This window comes from Triturus cristatus, chromosome 2_1 (genome assembly GCF_964204655.1).
Source record: "Triturus cristatus chromosome 2_1, aTriCri1.1, whole genome shotgun sequence".
Classification (NCBI taxonomy): Eukaryota; Metazoa; Chordata; class Amphibia; order Caudata; family Salamandridae; genus Triturus; species Triturus cristatus.
This window is the reverse complement of record NC_140581.1, coordinates 1,132,380,011-1,132,397,184: the sequence shown is the minus strand read 5'-3', so window position 1 is coordinate 1,132,397,184 and position 17,174 is coordinate 1,132,380,011.

The following is a 17,174-nucleotide window of genomic DNA, read 5'->3' as shown; positions in this document are numbered from 1 at the left end:
TTCGTCGGCGGACGCCGACGCCAAAATATTCTCAAGGAATCGAAATCCGTCGGAACAGATTGCTCGAGCCCACACCATCAATTTCAGCAGGTAAGTTATTTCAAATTGCAGACAAGGACGACGCATTTCGACCACGTCCATGGTCTTGGTCACATGACCTCCGCCTCCATTTACAACTCTTTTAAAGGTATATATATTTTTTTAATTTAAAAACATTTCCTACCCAATTTACCAACTAACGCTACAGCTCAATCCATAACTGCGTAAAGAAATGAATACACATTTTTAAAAACATTTAACAAAATCATACACAGAAAATAACTTGAAAAGTAACAAAATAAACTCAATTTCCTAACAATAGAAACCTCTAAAACACTTGTACATACCAACACATTGCATAAAATATATAATATAATTTTAAAACCTAATTTCAAAATTAAAAACTAATCTAACAAAATCTACATAAGTACACTTAATTTCCCAAATATTTAATAATTCTTTAGAAAATAAACAATAAACAAAAAGTATCTAACAAAAATGAATACTTTTTTAATTATTGCAAATAATATTTAAAAAATCATATTAAAAAAAGAATACATTTAAAAAACTCTTCCTCCTCAATCCCCTACTAACACTACAACGCACTCCTAAAACATATTAAACCAAATTAATATACGTTACTTTTTTTTAGCAAAAACATACACAATAAATAACTTAAATACAAATAACATAAAATAAACAATGTTATGTACGATATTTAAAAACACGATATTGTATACACTATTAAAAAAGCGCTAGAAAACAATAACCTTATCTGTGATAAAAATACCACAATATACATTATGATATTAAGGTTGAGCCCCTCTGTAACAGCTGAGTGATAGGTATGACTTATTTATGCTAGTATCAAGTTTGGCTGTGGCATGAAGGATGGCCTTGTGGTGAGCTCAGCAGATTTGGGGGTCCAGCTAGTGAAACTGTGCTCGATCTAGAAGTGAAAGCACTTATGCTTCTACCTTGCTCCTGAAACCAGTGGGACGTTTGGCGAACTAATGTATTTTTAGTAGCTAAGTAGGAATTAAGTGGTTTTAGACACCTTAGAGATATACAGTACCAAGATCAAGTTTTGGTCATTAGTGATGACTGGAGATCTAGCAAGGGGGCACATGTGAAAGACATAGCTAATTGTGTGAGTATTTCTAACCACTCAAGGACAGGTGGTAGAGATTTGTTAGAATGGAGGAAGAGGAATTCAGTTTTAGATGGGTTGAGTTTAAGAGCGAACAAGTACACCCACATTATCAGTTTCCCAAGGAATTTTTTTTTTGTATATAGTCTTTATTGGGTTTTACATGAATACACAGAAAACTTAAAATGTATTATCCAAGCCATATACTTTTTCAGCTTTTGAACAATACCCTCACCCACCCCTACTCCTACCGGTGCACATCCAGGGTAAGCTGACTGTACCGCAAGCGGAGTCAGTCAATATCTATACCACTTTGGACATTAACATTACTATTTAACAACTTGCCCTCATGTTAGCCATCCCAGGGGTTTTCTGTCCATGGCCTCAGAGCATTGGGGTTCTGCGAGGTTGCAACACCCAGTCAATGTAGTCACTGGCCATATTCACGTACAGTACACATTCAGTTCGGTTATGCCTTCACTCACAAGGGCCGTGCATCCGGGGAGTCCCGCAATGCCTCCAGTATGGCTGCCGATGCCTGCAGGTCATCCCTCAGTTTCTCATCCTTCTGTGTGTGTCTCATACGCACCTCTTTGGCCACCACCCACTCCGAGACATCTCTCAGCAATTCATCACAGCATGGGGGTCTGACACCACCATCAGATAGCAATATGGCATTGTTTGCCAGCACAAGCCCCAACAGCATTAATATCATATCTAAAATGTTTTCCCATCGGGGAGGGAATTAACTTTCCCATCGGGGAGGGAATTACACCCAGCAGGACCTGCTTAAATTTTTTATTGTATATTCCACCCAGTGGACCAGTTCAGTCTATCTAGGATTTCACATCAGTAGGGCGCTAGTGATGGGCAGGACTAGGCCACATGCAGAAAGTCAGCCCCATCCCCCTGCATCAAGTACAGGTTGCTTTGCGCGCGGGGTAAATGGCAAGCAGAGTTTGGCGTGTAAAGTACACTTGAAGTATATAGTTGTATTGTGCCAATTTGAAATGATATCATCCTCACCCCTCCATGTGTTTTCTCCCATGCCATAGTGGAAATAGTATCCTCTTTCGCCTCCTCCCATTTGTCCTGTATTTTAAGCGCCATCGCCAGCCCGTCATCACATAACGCCCTATACTTATGGAAATCAAAAGTCGCCCTCCCGCTATATCAAGTAGCATCAATAGCATCTGTGATGGTGGGGGTGCCTCTGGAAAGAATGGCCATATCTCACACACAATGGTTGAGAGTTTTCCATACTGTAGAGACTGCCTTGTGCCCAGCGCAAAGGCTTCAATAGTTTCTTCCCTGGTGAGAAAGTGACCACCTGGGTAGAGGTCGGCCAATTTTTCGCATCCCCAAGACAGTCATTTGTACCAACATGGCTTGTGTTATTTTTATAAAGGGTTGCAGGGACCATATACACATATTGGCAGCATACAGTGCAAGCTGGATCACTTGTTTCACCGCCATTTCTCATGTTTGGCATGGGTGGTGGACCACATATGACATATCAGACGGCACACCCGTCCCCCTCATCAGCAGTGTAGGCAGCTTTTCAGTGCGTTGGGTGCCCTACAAGAGGTGCTTCTCCCAGTTATCCCCTGGGTCTAACCAGTGTATTGCATGTTGTAAATGTGCCGCCATATAGTACAGTTCCAGGTCTGGAATCTCCATTCCCTCCCTTCTGCACTGCCGTTTGAGTGTAGTGAGACTAACCTAGTGTCAGCTTCCTAATTAGCTTGTCATTCTACAGAAAGTAGCGGCAAGGGATCTCATAGGTTGTGCCCTGTAAAGCGTATAAGCATCGTGGTAGCAATATCATTTTCACCAGTACAATTCTGCCCATCATGGACAGGGGCAGCGTTTTCGAGACTCTGTTAACCACCGTGCCAGTGTTAAGACTGATAGAATCCTGCTCGCCGCGGGCCGACCCAACTACCCAGATATTGCACACTCTGCTTCTGCCATGGCAATCGCACCTTCGGGAGCATATCAGCTGGAATCGCTGCCAGTGCTCCCAACTGGAAGAGGCTAGACTTCTAACAATTAACATGTAGTCCTGATAGGGCCCCGAATTCAGTCATCGCATTCAGCAATAAGGGTACTGCATATTCTGGCTGTTTCAGGTATACAAGAGCATCATCCGTGTAAAGAGAGACTACATGGTTAGTCTCTATGCCATGGACTAAGCACTCAACGAAGTGTACAAGCCAGCGGCTTCATAGCCAATGCAAATAACAGCGGTGACAGGGGACATTCCTTTTGGGTACCCCTGTACAATTGGAAGCTTCCCGAGACCTTCTCTCCCATCCTCACTCTTATCCTCGGCCAGCATATAGGAGTTTCACCCATTGTATGTAGTTGGAACCCAGGCCCACCTTCTTCAGCACTAACCACACATAGGTCCAGCCCACTGAGTTGAACACCTGCTCTATGTCTAAAACCGCCACAGCATAGGCATCATCTGCCAGATGTGAAGCATGATACATGTAGGAGAGGTGTCGCAAATTATAGAGGGTATTCCACTTCAAGGAAGGTTATTTGAGCAATTATATATGTAGGGTTGGAGAGTCTGATATATAGCTGGGAGTTATCAGCATATTTGTGAATGTTGATTCCATTGTCTCGAAGCGTTGTGCCCGCAGCTCTATTTATAGATTAAAAAGGCATGGAAAATAAATTGATCCCTGTGACAGAATTGGAACCATTTCAGAACTTTGACATCTACCCCATATGTGGAAGAAAGGATGATTAGTGGAGTTTTGTGATCAATTGAATCAAATGCCACTGATAAGTTGGGAAGCATTAGAAGGCAAACCTCACCCCTGTCCTAAATGTGTAAGGTATTTAAGTATTTAGAAAGTTGTCATTAGCATTCTGTCTTTTATGTGGATGCCAGAGTATATAGTAGGTTGTCACTGAAGATTTCGACTAGCTTTTGTATTGCACAGTTTGCTCTACAGTTTTTTTCTCTAGGAAAAGAAACTGGTCGGCTTGTTTAACACTTTGAAAGTTCCCTGGATTCTTATTTGTTTTCTTGAAGACGGGTGCTTTGGCCAGATTATAGCAATGATGTGAAAATTACTTCTTCTAATGAGGTGTTTATGATTTGAATACTTTATGGTGTACATCTAATGAAGACTTAGGGGTCGATTGCGATGTAGTTCGGAAAGGCTGCGAATGGCATTCGGTTCGTCCAATCCGATTCGTAACCCGCCTTTCGGACCAACTCAGCCACTTTTCTGAACAACCGATTACGATGGTTGGAAACCATTTGGACTTTCCGACTCGGTTCTGAGTGGCATTCGGAGTAACCGAGTCGGTCAGAGCTGAATCATAGCGGTCTACAGACTGCGCTTCTGACCGAGCGATTTGGATGTCCGTTTTGGACAGCCTTTCCAAATCGGTTGTTCCGTCACGGATCGGCTGTCAGACTTTGACTCTGGGGGCCCCTAGCAGACCCCCTTCACCAAGGAATGTCCAAATGGGGCCCATAGGGGTACCCATGGGTCCTCCTTTTCCATGCATGCACAGTGTGGCAGGCACCATGGGGTGCACGCCACAGAGTGCACGATTTTCTGCAGGCACCCCTTTCTTCAAAGGGAGCCTGTGTAGTCGGTCGGAACACAGGTTCCCATTGAAGTTAATTGGAGTTCGCCCGAACGATGTTTGGAACCATCGTAATCGGTCGGATGGACTCCCCAAATCGGGCAGAAAGCATTCCGCAAGCGATTCAGTCAAAATGCTTTCCGAACGAGATCGTAATCAACCCCTAAGTTGAGGGTACGATTTGCAATAGGGATTGGGCGTCACATTCTTTACTGCATGACCAATTTGTAATATCTCTGATATGTGCAGTGGATGCTCTTAGAGAGAGTTTCTATTACTATCGCTGTGGCTATTTTGTATCTTCTTGAAGAAAAAGATGGCAATGCTTTTGGGGCAGTGGATGATGGGAGTATTTTCAGTTATTGCCTGGGGATTCATTTATACAAGACTGTAAAGGTAGGAATGCAAATAGCAATTTAAATGCCACAATATTGTAGGAGAAAATGAGAGAACCGGGCTCTTTATTGCCATTATACTTTTTTTAAAGCCATCATCCAATCTCCAGAAGCTCTGCACAACCATTGCTAGTGCTAATATAACTAACCCTGTTTCTTACATCTCAACAAAGTCAGGAGAGCGAAAGATATTAACAGCAGTCATCAGGCAGACCGTGCACCATGTTTCCACAATAGGCCAGACCATGTTCCCACAATATTCCCTGGAAGATGCTTTACACATGGTCTGACTTTGGTGTTAACCGTGACATGACATTCCTGGTGGATCTATGGTATGCCAGGCTCTGTTAAGCCATTACACCATTACATCCATTATGGCTCACACAAAATCTCCCTCTAGTCAGCAGAATAATAGAAAATTAGCTCCTATGTAGCTTTGACTTTAGGTGCACTGCACAGCCCCACCCTGAGTCTCAACATTTTGTTGAGGCTTCCCAAAAAACAATTATCTCAGCATGTTGATCAGTGTCTCGGGAAAAAAAAGTACTGTTGTCATGCAGGGGAGCGAGAATGAAACCTGAGTTCTAATCCAGGGAAGGACTACTTAGTCTTCCACCATTTCAAGGTGGGTGAGATGGGTAAATAGTAACTCTTGTTATTTACAGCACTAAGTCAAGATCGAAATGTAGTATGGAAAATTTCCTTTTCAAGTAACCCTATTTTCCTCCACGAAAGGAAACAATCTGCTGTCTATCTCTCGATTAACAAATTTGAATTGTACCCATGTCGAGGTCTGTGTTGCTTTCTGACTAGGTTTGCGCTGTACCAATAACTTTGCAAACATTCATACATATGCATATCAATACTTACAAAGAGCTAGGTATTATTATTACATTGCAGGTTTTTGGTGGTGAGCTGACCACCCCCACATCCACCCCACCAAACATCTACTGCTTCTGCTACATAAGCACTTCTATGACAGTGAAATGCTACACAAGGCCAAACCTATGGCATTCATAAATGCTTGATCTTCCATGACTATTGGGTGCGTACATACTCATTTGTGAACCATGTGCATGCTTTGCTCTGCAGGAGCAAACAGTGTAACCTGGCCTTAAAAAAATCAGCAATCGTCAGGCGAAACAATAAAGATTAAGCAGAATGTAAGCCATTCGTGTGGCTTCTAGAGCCTTACATTGTGTCCCTTTCTATTGGCTTTTGTTGATCATTGGCTACTGTATATTTTCTTTTTCAAAGAAATCGTAGGCCAAAACCTGAGAGTGGTGGTTAATGAGTTAATGTTTGCCGCTGAAATCTGCAGCAATCTGCAGGTCATGACTTTGAATCTGAGTGAAACCAGCTCAACCTTCTATCCTTCAGAGACAGGTACATTGAGTACAATTAAATTGGGATATTTGTCATTTATACTGAATGCATGGAATAGTAAGAAAGAGTAGCATAATCGAGGGAACATGGCGGCCAGCTAACACGCCAGCTGCAAGCTCAGTAGCTCCGAGCATAATGGGACGGCTGTTTGGATACTAAGCCTTACCTCACCTCGGCACATTCCTCGGATTTCGACTCTATTTCCCTCCAGTCCGGTCTCTTGGGTTTTTGTTTATCTCTGCGCACCTCCAACTCGCGGGGTGAAATCAGCCGCAGTGGCAGTGACAGTGGCGGCCATAACTGTTGGCTCCCCGTAGGCTCTCGGAGCTCGGCAAATTTGCCGCAATAAACGGGCGGCTGTGCGCATCGGCTTCCCAGGATCCCGGACAGAATCAGCACAGGCTGGTCGGAGTCTCAAGGTACTCCATGCCCTGTTGAGTGGCCCCTGAGAGGGGAGGCCAAAAGAATACACATGACCCCCAGGAAAACCGCTAAAACTCGCAGTCAGAAAAAAACAGTTGAAACCCTCACCCGACTCCAGGCACAACATAGGGAGTAGAAGCGCAACCAAGTACTGAAATTGTGACAGTCTCCACGGACTTTACAGTCCGAACGGTGAATAAACCGGTTTCCTGCTCCAGCAAGACAAGGAAAAAACAGGTACGCCTTAGCAAACGTTGATTTTGGGGGGGCAGCAAGTGCAGGGGGTTGGGGGAATAAATCATAATCAGGCAGCTCAGGGGGCAGCGTTGCATTCCTCAGGGCCTCCCTAGAAAACTACTTATTTTCAGGCTCCCCTACAATCTAAAGTCCAAAGACCACCTCGGAGAGGGGTAAAGGTGGTATTGATTTCAGTCAATAACCCAGGATGGAAAGTTAAAATTACCCCTTCACTGAGATCTTTCTTAAAAATTAAGGAAACTGTAACCCAAAGTAACATCTCTAGTTTTGCCCCAATAAGTAGGGCAAATTTCCCTGAGGCTCCATCTAATATGGAAACTTCAGGGTCTCCACTTGATGAGGGGCCCAGCCTCCTATTACTTCTAACCAATTTTAAAAACTAGCTTATATTTCATGGATTGTTGACCCATCATTAAAGGATAATCAACTAGCCCCTGACAAATACAGTGCAAGTACCTAAAAAAACTCTGAAGTGATGGGTGCTGACATTAGTCAGATATTGCTCTCCTTATCAAGAGACATAAAAGAAAAATTTGCGACTTCAGAGAGAAACCAAGCAAAGATTCATGAGGCCTGTGAAAACCTAGAGGGAAAATTAGCTAATATTACAGAAAGGCTAGCCACAATGGAAGTATCTATGGGGCGCTGCAAGAGGAAGTAAAGTGCAATCATAAGGAGATTCAAATCTTAAAAATGGGAGAAAAGGAAATTACAGGCACATGCATCAAGCAAAATACCGGTCGCAAACGGGCAGATTCTCAGAATCTGACCCTTTGCTCCCGGTATTTTTGCATTTGGGATGCATCATCCCAAATGCATAAATCGCTATTTAAGGAATCTCTAAATTGGGATTCCTTAAATAGCGATTGCATTTAAGGAATCCCTAATTGAGATTCCTTAAATGCAATGCATTACACTTTAAAAAATAGCGATTTCGCTAATAGCGTGAGCAAATTACCATGAGGCTGGACCTCATGGTAATTTGCGAAAACTTAGAAAAATGCACTTCTTTGCATTGTTCTAAGTTACATGTTGCCCACACACATGCCCTTAGAGCATGTGTGTATGCAACATTTGTGCAGAGTGAACATACATGGGTGCAATAGGGTGTCATTTTGACACCCTTGCACCATCGAAATTGCGGGAGCAATTTGCGAGTACCTACTGGTACTCGCAAATTGCTCCCGCAATCTCTAATTCATTCCTATGGGCCTGGAGGCCCATAGGAATGAATGGGAAGACATTCCTTAATTGCAAATCGCAATTTGCTAATCGCAATTAAGGAATTTGTGGGAATCGCTAATTCTTTAGCGATTCCTACATGCATAGGGTTTTGCTATTCCTTAATTGCGATTCCTTAATAATCGCTATTAAGGAATCGCAAAACCCTATGATGATGCATGTGCCTGTTAGAGATAAGTTAGAGGCAATAGAAAACAACTCAAGACAAAACAGTCTTAGACTTCTAAACATCTGAGAGTGCACGGAAGGAGGGAGTATAAAAAGTTTTGTTATTGACTTGATAAAGGAATGCATCCCAGAAGCATCAGGGTTTGATCTGGAATTAAATATTCCCTTTATAAGAAACCCTGGAAGAGCAAAACCAAGGAAGATCCTATATGATTAAAGAGGCGTTCTTAAGAGCAGCCCTCAAAGTGAAACAGTTTAAGAAGAATGACTGGTCCTTTACTATAAGGTCTGATATCGCAAAAGTCTCTCAAACCCAGCAATGGGAATTGGGAAGATACATTCACAAGCTGAAATCCATGGGAGTGAATGCTCAGCTGAAATTTCCAGTGTTACTGAAAGTTATGTGGAACAACCAAATGAAAATTTAATTTCACAGATAAAAGGAAGCCTCATAAAATAAAATCGGAATAAAAGAGATCAAAAGGGTAATATGAAATACCCAGATTGGATGAAGGGAGGGTTCCCCAGGGTTGGACGGGAGGGTGGTAAAGGAAAGGTTTCACTTTTAGATAAATTAGTTAGCATGGATTTGGGAGCATAGATGGGAAAAAAATTCCAAAAATGTTAGTCCTCCTGTGTATAAAGAAACCAAATATCAGTAAGAGATGAGACACCCACATACATGTAAATGATAACAGATAATAAAGGGACCCAGGAATTGCGGAAATTGACAAGGAATGTGAATGGGTTAAGGGTCAGAAGTAGGAAACAAAGATCCTTGAACTTCTTAAATTATCAAATAGTAATGTCATAATATTACAGGAGACACATTTATGCCGGGAAGAGTGATACAAAGTCCTTAAGAGAGACAAATGGATTACACACCTTGGATGTACTAAGCAAACATGTTATGTAAAAGGAGTAGCAGTTTTTTTTAAGTTTCCATACGAGTCAGGCTGGAAAATACCGTTGCAGACCCAGGGGGTAAATAGCTAATTTGTAATGTTAAGATGCACAACATGGGTTATGCTTTTGTAGGATATTATGGCCTTAACACTGATGATCAATTCCCACTCTGGGATCTATATCATCATCTCCTCGGAATAGGATATCTTATAATAATTGGAGGAGATTTTAACACTTTACTGTATCCAGAACTGGATAAATCCACTATTAGGCCCATAGTGCACACACCAAAAACGAGAGAGAGTTTACATCAACTAATTAAGAATCTTGGGTTAGCGGAAACTTGGAGGTGACAGGAGGGCCATAAAAGAGAATATACTTTCCAGAATAAAAAATATTTTCACTTCTCTAGAATCGACTTTTTCTTGACAGATGGTAAATTAAAAAAAGAACATTAGTAAAATATTAGACCAACCAATGCACCTATCCGACCATAGAGCGATAAAATTTGAGATTTCACTTGAGAAACCTCCCTCCCAGGCTAGATGGACCTTAGACAGAACCCTTTTAGGGGAAATTGATGTTATAAATGCTTTGAAGGTTGATACGGTTGAATACCTTAATTTAAATGACAGCTCAACCCGAGGCATATATTGTATGTGATGCTTATAAAGTCTTCATTCGTGCTAGATTAATCAGTCTTGCAGCATACAAAAGAAAGGAGGGCAGGGTCAAACTTTTAAAATTTGAAACAAGAATTAAGGAAATTCAGGATGAATTAGCAGAGTGTGTGCAGCCTGCTACAAAGGGGGAGCTCTAAAGTAACCTAAGGGAAGCAAAGGAATCTTTAGTGGAATATCTGGAGGGGAACGTGCAGAGGAGGTGGAAGGCTAGCAAGTTGGCACATTATGAATATGGAGAAGGGTGTGGGAAGTTGTTAGCGTTGAAGGTGAGGCAAGACAACATTAGAAATGAAACTAAGGAGGTAGTAAACAGTGCGACCAAAGAACAATGCACAGAGGACCTGACTATAGGGGAGGCCTTTCTAGGCTTCTTTCAAGAAGCATACATGGAGGATACAACAGCTACACACACAGAGATCTGTTATGTTATGTTATGTTATGTTATTAAAAATTTATAAAGCGCACGTACGCCCGAGGGCTTCTTGGCGCTGGAAAGATAAAAAAAAAGACATAACAAAGGGTGAGTCTACCGGAAGCGTTATTTCAAGTAAGCTTTTGTGAAGAGGAGAGTCTTGAATGCCTTTCTGAAGGCAAGGAGGTCTTTACTCTGTCTGAGGGCTAGTGGCAGAGAATTCCATAGGGTAGCTGCTAGGAAATGGAAGCTGCTGCCGCCTTGTCGTTTTTTCTTAAAGCGAGGTACTTCAAGAAGGTCTTTGTGGGCAGATCTTAGGTTCCGTGAGGGAACATATCTTCCGATCAGCTGTCTGATGAATAGAGGTCCCTTGCCTTGCAGAGCCTTAAAGATGATGCACCCGGCTTTGAATTCGGCTCTTTGAGCCACGGGTAGCCAGTGCAGGCTCTCTAGGCCTGGTTTAATCGATTCCCATTTGGGTACTTTGCAGATCAGCCTAGCGGCCTGATTCTGCAAGTACTGCAGTCTTCTGAGTTGTCCTACGGGTAGGCCTAGGTATAGGCTGTTTGAGAAGTCGATGTGGGAGAGGACTAGGGCCATGACAACCTGAATTAAGGCGGAGGGAGTGAGGAAATGGGCGATTTTCCTAATTTTCCTCAATTGGAAAAATCCAGAAGAAACCACGGTTCCAATTTGAGATTTTAGCGAGAGGTCCTCATTGATGGTTATCCCCAGACTTTTTACAGTCAGAGATTTCTTAGGGGGGAGGCCCATATCAGTCGGCCAGAAGTTAGGGCTCCAACTGATTTCGCTCTTGCCGGGCAGGATCAACTCAGTTTTCCCTGGGTTTAATTTAAGGTGATTTGAGGACATCCAACTCTGGATTAGAGTCATAGTGGCTTGGAAGTCCTCCACCGCATTTGGGGAGTTGAGAACAAAAACGAGCTGCAAGTCATCTGCATAGTTATATACAGTGACTTTGTGCATTCTCAGGGCGAAAAGAAGGGGCCGCATGTACAAATTGAATAACAAGGGGGATAATGAAGAGCCTTGGGGCACCCCACAGAAAGACTTGACTTTGGCGGCAGAAAAGGAGCCTAAGCGGACAGACTGAGTACGTTCGGAGATGAACGATTTCAACCAGGCTAGGGCAGAGTCTCTGAGACCCGCCTGTTCGACACGGTTGACCAGAATGGAATAGTCAACCGTGTCGAATGCAGCGGACAAGTCAAGAAGTACTAGGGCTTGATGAAGGTTTTTGTCAGCGTTGGACCTCAAGGTGTTCTGGACGGCCAATATTACTGCCTCAGTGGAGTGACCAGGCCGGAAACCAGCTTGGTTGGGTTGGAGATATTCCGTTTCCTCCACGAAATTAGAGAGGCAGTTGGTAACATGCGCCTCCAGCATTTTCGATAGGAAGGGCAGCAAGGATATGGGCCGATAGTTCGTGAGGTCCAGCGGGTCGATACCAAGTTTCTTGGTGAGGGGAATCAATAAGGCCTGCTTGAAGCTGCTAGGCACTGTCCCTGAAATGAGAGAGTCGTTGAGCAAGGGTATCATGCTGTTGGGCATAGCTCGACCAATTTCTTTCATGATTTGGGGGGGGCAGACATCCATAGGGGAGCCTGATTTGACTCTGGACAGTAGTGCCAAGAAAGTTTTCAAATCGATAAGGGGAAAAGAATGTAAAGTTGAGGGATTGAGATAGATGTCATCCACTGGGGCGCAAGCTGGAAGTGTGGAAATGTTCTGCTTAATCATTAAGATCTTATCGCGGAAAAAGTCATTCAGGGAATTGCATAGCGCTTGTGTGGGAACTACCGGAGGGGAAGTTCTATCGTCATTGCAAAGGTCGTTCACTATCCTGAAAATTTCTTTTGACTTATTGGTGGAGTTTAGGATTTTGGATGAGTAATAGGTTGTTTTATGGTTTTGTAGAGTTTTTTGGTATGTCTTCCTGGCTGAGCAGTATGTGGCCTTGGCCAGTGAGCAGTACTGGGAGCGCCAGGTTCTTTCCTTTTGCCTCACTTCCAGTTTCAGTTTTTTTAGTTCAGGTGTAAACCATTTGTGTGCGTCCGGACTCCTAGAGCTGCTGAGATGTGTAGGAGGAGCATAGATGTTAATCGCTGCAGTAAGCCATTCATTGAACCGGCCATCGGCCTCCTCCACATTAGTGCTGTCAAGGGGAAGGGAGTCACCCAAAAATTTAAGAAAGGCTGGCATATCCATAGAGGTCCATTTCCTAATGGTTTTGCTGGTTTGTAGCTTGAAGTGGGTTGTCTTATCTAACTGGAAGGAGAAACTTATGCTGTGGTGATCAGACCAGCAGCAAGGTTTTATGTCTGATGCAGATAGTGACAAGTTCAGAGACCAGATTTGGTCGAGGCTATGGCCCTTCTGGTGAGTCTCAGTGTGGATGTGTTGTGTCAGGTTGAGATCACAGAAAAGTTCACTCATCTCTGCAGCCTGGGGGTCCAATGATAAGTTGTCAAACCAGAAGTTTAAATCCCCAACCAGAAGTAGTTTAGGATGGTTAGTGACCAACGGTGCCAGTAGCTGAGCTAGAGTGGAAGGGAATGTGGCCATGGTTTGGGGAGGGCGATATAGTAGGACCAGTACAAGTGAGCCATTGGGAGTATCTATTTTGGCGACTATGTTTTCAGTATTAGGTAGAGGCAGAGAGGGGAGCTGTCTAATTTGGAATTTTTTATTGACGATTATAGCTGCTCCTCCCCCAGTTTTTCCGCCTGGGCGGAGTGCTGATAGAATGTAGTAATCTGCAGGTAGGGCAGCTAAAATGTCCGGTAGTGAGTCCGGAGTGAGCCAGGTCTCTGTCAATAGCAGCATGTCAGGTTGTTTATCCATGAGTAGCAGAAAAATATCTGATTGGTGTTTAATCATGGAGCGGGTATTGAGATATATACACCTGAACGTGTAGGTAGAGCAGGGTGTGGTCGTGAGCATAGAGTACTCAGGAGCAGGGGCATTTGTGAGGGTGGCGGGGTTGCCTATGCCTAAGTAAGATATACGTTTCGCCGCGTTATGGGGAACAGGTGGACACGTCGTGGTGGTTGGGCGCAGCGCTAGTAGTTCAGCAGAAGTATAAGTGTAGTAGCCCACAGGGTCCTTGGCCCCTGGTCCCGGACGCTCGCGGACGAGCGCAGACGAGCTTGCCTTAAGCGCGCCTTCGGCGCGCAATCGTTGCGCCCGCTGCGCTCGTCCGCTGCACTTCCTACCAAGGCACATAATTTATGCAGAATGATCAAAGCGTTGGAAGGGGCGTGTCCAACCGAGGGGGCGTGTCTGGTGACGCACCTCGCTCTCGGGAAATGGCGATCAAGGGTAGTGGTGGTCGTTGCAGCGTGAGCCCGCTGTTCCAGGAAGTGTCAGGTAGGTTTTAAAAAGCACAGAATCACACCAATATTTACAAATGCTTAAAATACGCTCTCCCGGCTTTCCGCCTCAGGAGTCCTATGTTAGTGTCAGGCCTCAGAGTCAGCGCGCACTATATAGGCATATGGCGAGGGGGCGTGTCCAACCGAGGGGGCGTGTCTGGTGACGCACCTCGCTCTCGGGAAATGGCGATCAAGGGTAGTGGTGGTCGTTGCAGCGTGAGCCCGCTGTTCCAGGAAGTGTCAGGTAGGTTTTAAAAAGCACAGAATCACACCAATATTTACAAATGCTTAAAATACGCTCTCCCGGCTTTCCGCCTCAGGAGTCCTATGTTAGTGTCAGGCCTCAGAGTCAGCGCGCACTATATAGGCATATGGCGAGGGGGCGTGTCCAACCGAGGGGGCGTGTCTGGTGACGCACCTCGCTCGCGGGAAATGGCGATCAAGGGTAGTGGTGGTCGTTGCAGCGTGAGCCCGCTGTTCCAGGAAGTGTCAGGTAGGTTTTAAAAAGCACAGAATCACACCAATATTTACAAATGCTTAAAATACGCTCTCCCGGCTTTCCGCCTCAGGAGTCCTATGTTAGTGTCAGGCCTCAGAGTCAGCGCGCACTATATAGGCATATGGCGAGGGGGCGTGTCCAACCGAGGGGGCGTGTCTGGTGACGCACCTCGCTCTCGGGAAATGGCGATCAAGGGTAGGGTGGTCGTTGCAGCGTGAGCCCGCTGTTCCAGGAAGTGTCAGGTAGGTTTTAAAAAGCACAGAATCACACCAATATTTACAAATGCTTAAAATACGCTCTCCCGGCTTTCCGCCTCAGGAGTCCTATGTTAGTGTCAGGCCTCAGAGTCAGCGCGCACTATATAGGCATATGGCGAGGGGGCGTGTCCAACCGAGGGGGCGTGTCTGGTGACGCACCTCGCTCTCGGGAAATGGCGATCAAGGGTAGTGGTGGTCGTTGCAGCGTGAGCCCGCTGTTCCAGGAAGTGTCAGGTAGGTTTTAAAAAGCACAGAATCACACCAATATTTACAAATGCTTAAAATACGCTCTCCCGGCTTTCCGCCTCAGGAGTCCTATGTTAGTGTCAGGCCTCAGAGTCAGCGCGCACTATATAGGCATATGGCGAGGGGGCGTGTCCAACCGAGGGGGCGTGTCTGGTGACGCACCTCGCTCTCGGGAAATGGCGATCAAGGGTAGTGGTGGTCGTTGCAGCGTGAGCCCGCTGTTCCAGGAAGTGTCAGGTAGGTTTTAAAAAGCACAGAATCACACCAATATTTACAAATGCTTAAAATACGCTCTCCCGGCTTTCCGCCTCAGGAGTCCTATGTTAGTGTCAGGCCTCAGAGTCAGCGCGCACTATATAGGCATATGGCGAGGGGGCGTGTCCAACCGAGGGGGCGTGTCTGGTGACGCACCTCGCTCTCGGGAAATGGCGATCAAGGGTAGTGGTGGTCGTTGCAGCGTGAGCCCGCTGTTCCAGGAAGTGTCAGGTAGGTTTTAAAAAGCACAGAATCACACCAATATTTACAAATGCTTAAAATACGCTCTCCCGGCTTTCCGCCTCAGGAGTCCTATGTTAGTGTCAGGCCTCAGAGTCAGCGCGCACTATATAGGCATATGGCGAGGGGGCGTGTCCAACCGAGGGGGCGTGTCTGGTGACGCACCTCGCTCTCGGGGAAATGGCGATCAAGGGTAGGGTGGTCGTTGCAGCGTGAGCCCGCTGTTCCAGGAAGTGTCAGGTAGGTTTTAAAAAGCACAGAATCACACCAATATTTACAAATGCTTAAAATATGCTCTCCCGGCTTTCCGCCTCAGGAGTCCTATGTTAGTGTCAGGCCTCAGAGTCAGCGTGCACTATATAGGCATATGGCGAGGGGGCGTGTCCAACTGAGGGGGCGTGTCTGGTGACGCACCTCGCTCTCGGGAAATGGCGATCAAGGGTAGTGGTGGTCGTTGCAGCGTGAGCCCGCTGTTCCAGGAAGTGTCAGGTAGGTTTTAAAAAGCACAGAATCACACCAATATTTACAAATGCTTAAAATACGCTCTCCCGGCTTTCCGCCTCAGGAGTCCTATGTTAGTGTCAGGCCTCAGAGTCAGCGCGCACTATATAGGCATATGGCGAGGGGGCGTGTCCAACCGAGGGGGCGTGTCTGGTGACGCACCTCGCTCTCGGGAAATGGCGATCAAGGGTAGTGGTGGTCGTTGCAGCGTGAGCCCGCTGTTCCAGGAAGTGTCAGGTAGGTTTTAAAAAGCACAGAATCACACCAATATTTACAAATGCTTAAAATACGCTCTCCCGGCTTTCCGCCTCAGGAGTCGTATGTTAGTGTCAGGCCTCAGAGTCAGCGCGCACTATATAGGCATATGGCGAGGGGGCGTGTCCAACCGAGGGGGCGTGTCTGGTGACGCACCTCGCTCTCGGGAAATGGCGATCAAGGGTAGTGGTGGTCGTTGCAGCGTGAGCCCGCTGTTCCAGGAAGTGTCAGGTAGGTTTTAAAAAGCACAGAATCACACCAATATTTACAAATGCTTAAAATACGCTCTCCCGGCTTTCCGCCTCAGGAGTCCTATGTTATGATCTGGGAGTGGTTATAGCAGGACAATCTCCCTAGCCTGGGTATAGATCAAAATGCATTTTTAAACCAGGAAATTACCAGGGAGGATATGGATAAGATCATAAAAGACTTACGAAATGGGAAAGCACCAGGCTCGGATGGTCTGCCAAATGAGGTCTACAAGGTGTTAAGGGAGGAACTTATGCTATTCCTGTTAAAGTTAGTAAATGGGATTTATATAGAGCAACTCTCCCTCCCCTCTTCTTGGAATGAGGCGATAATAACATTAATACCTAAACCTGATAAGGACCCATAAAAGGTGAGGCATACAGACCAATATCCCTGCTTAACTCAGATTATAAAATCAGAAAGGCTTCATGAAGGGAAGACAGCTTTCAGAACTAACTCAGAATTTGTTATGCTCAATTGATGTGGCCCTGGTTTCAAGGACCCCCTTAACTATAATAATGGTTGATGCTGCTGAGGCCTTTGATAGAGTTAGTTGGCCTTACCTATATGAGGTAATGGAGAAAAATGGGTTAGCTGGAA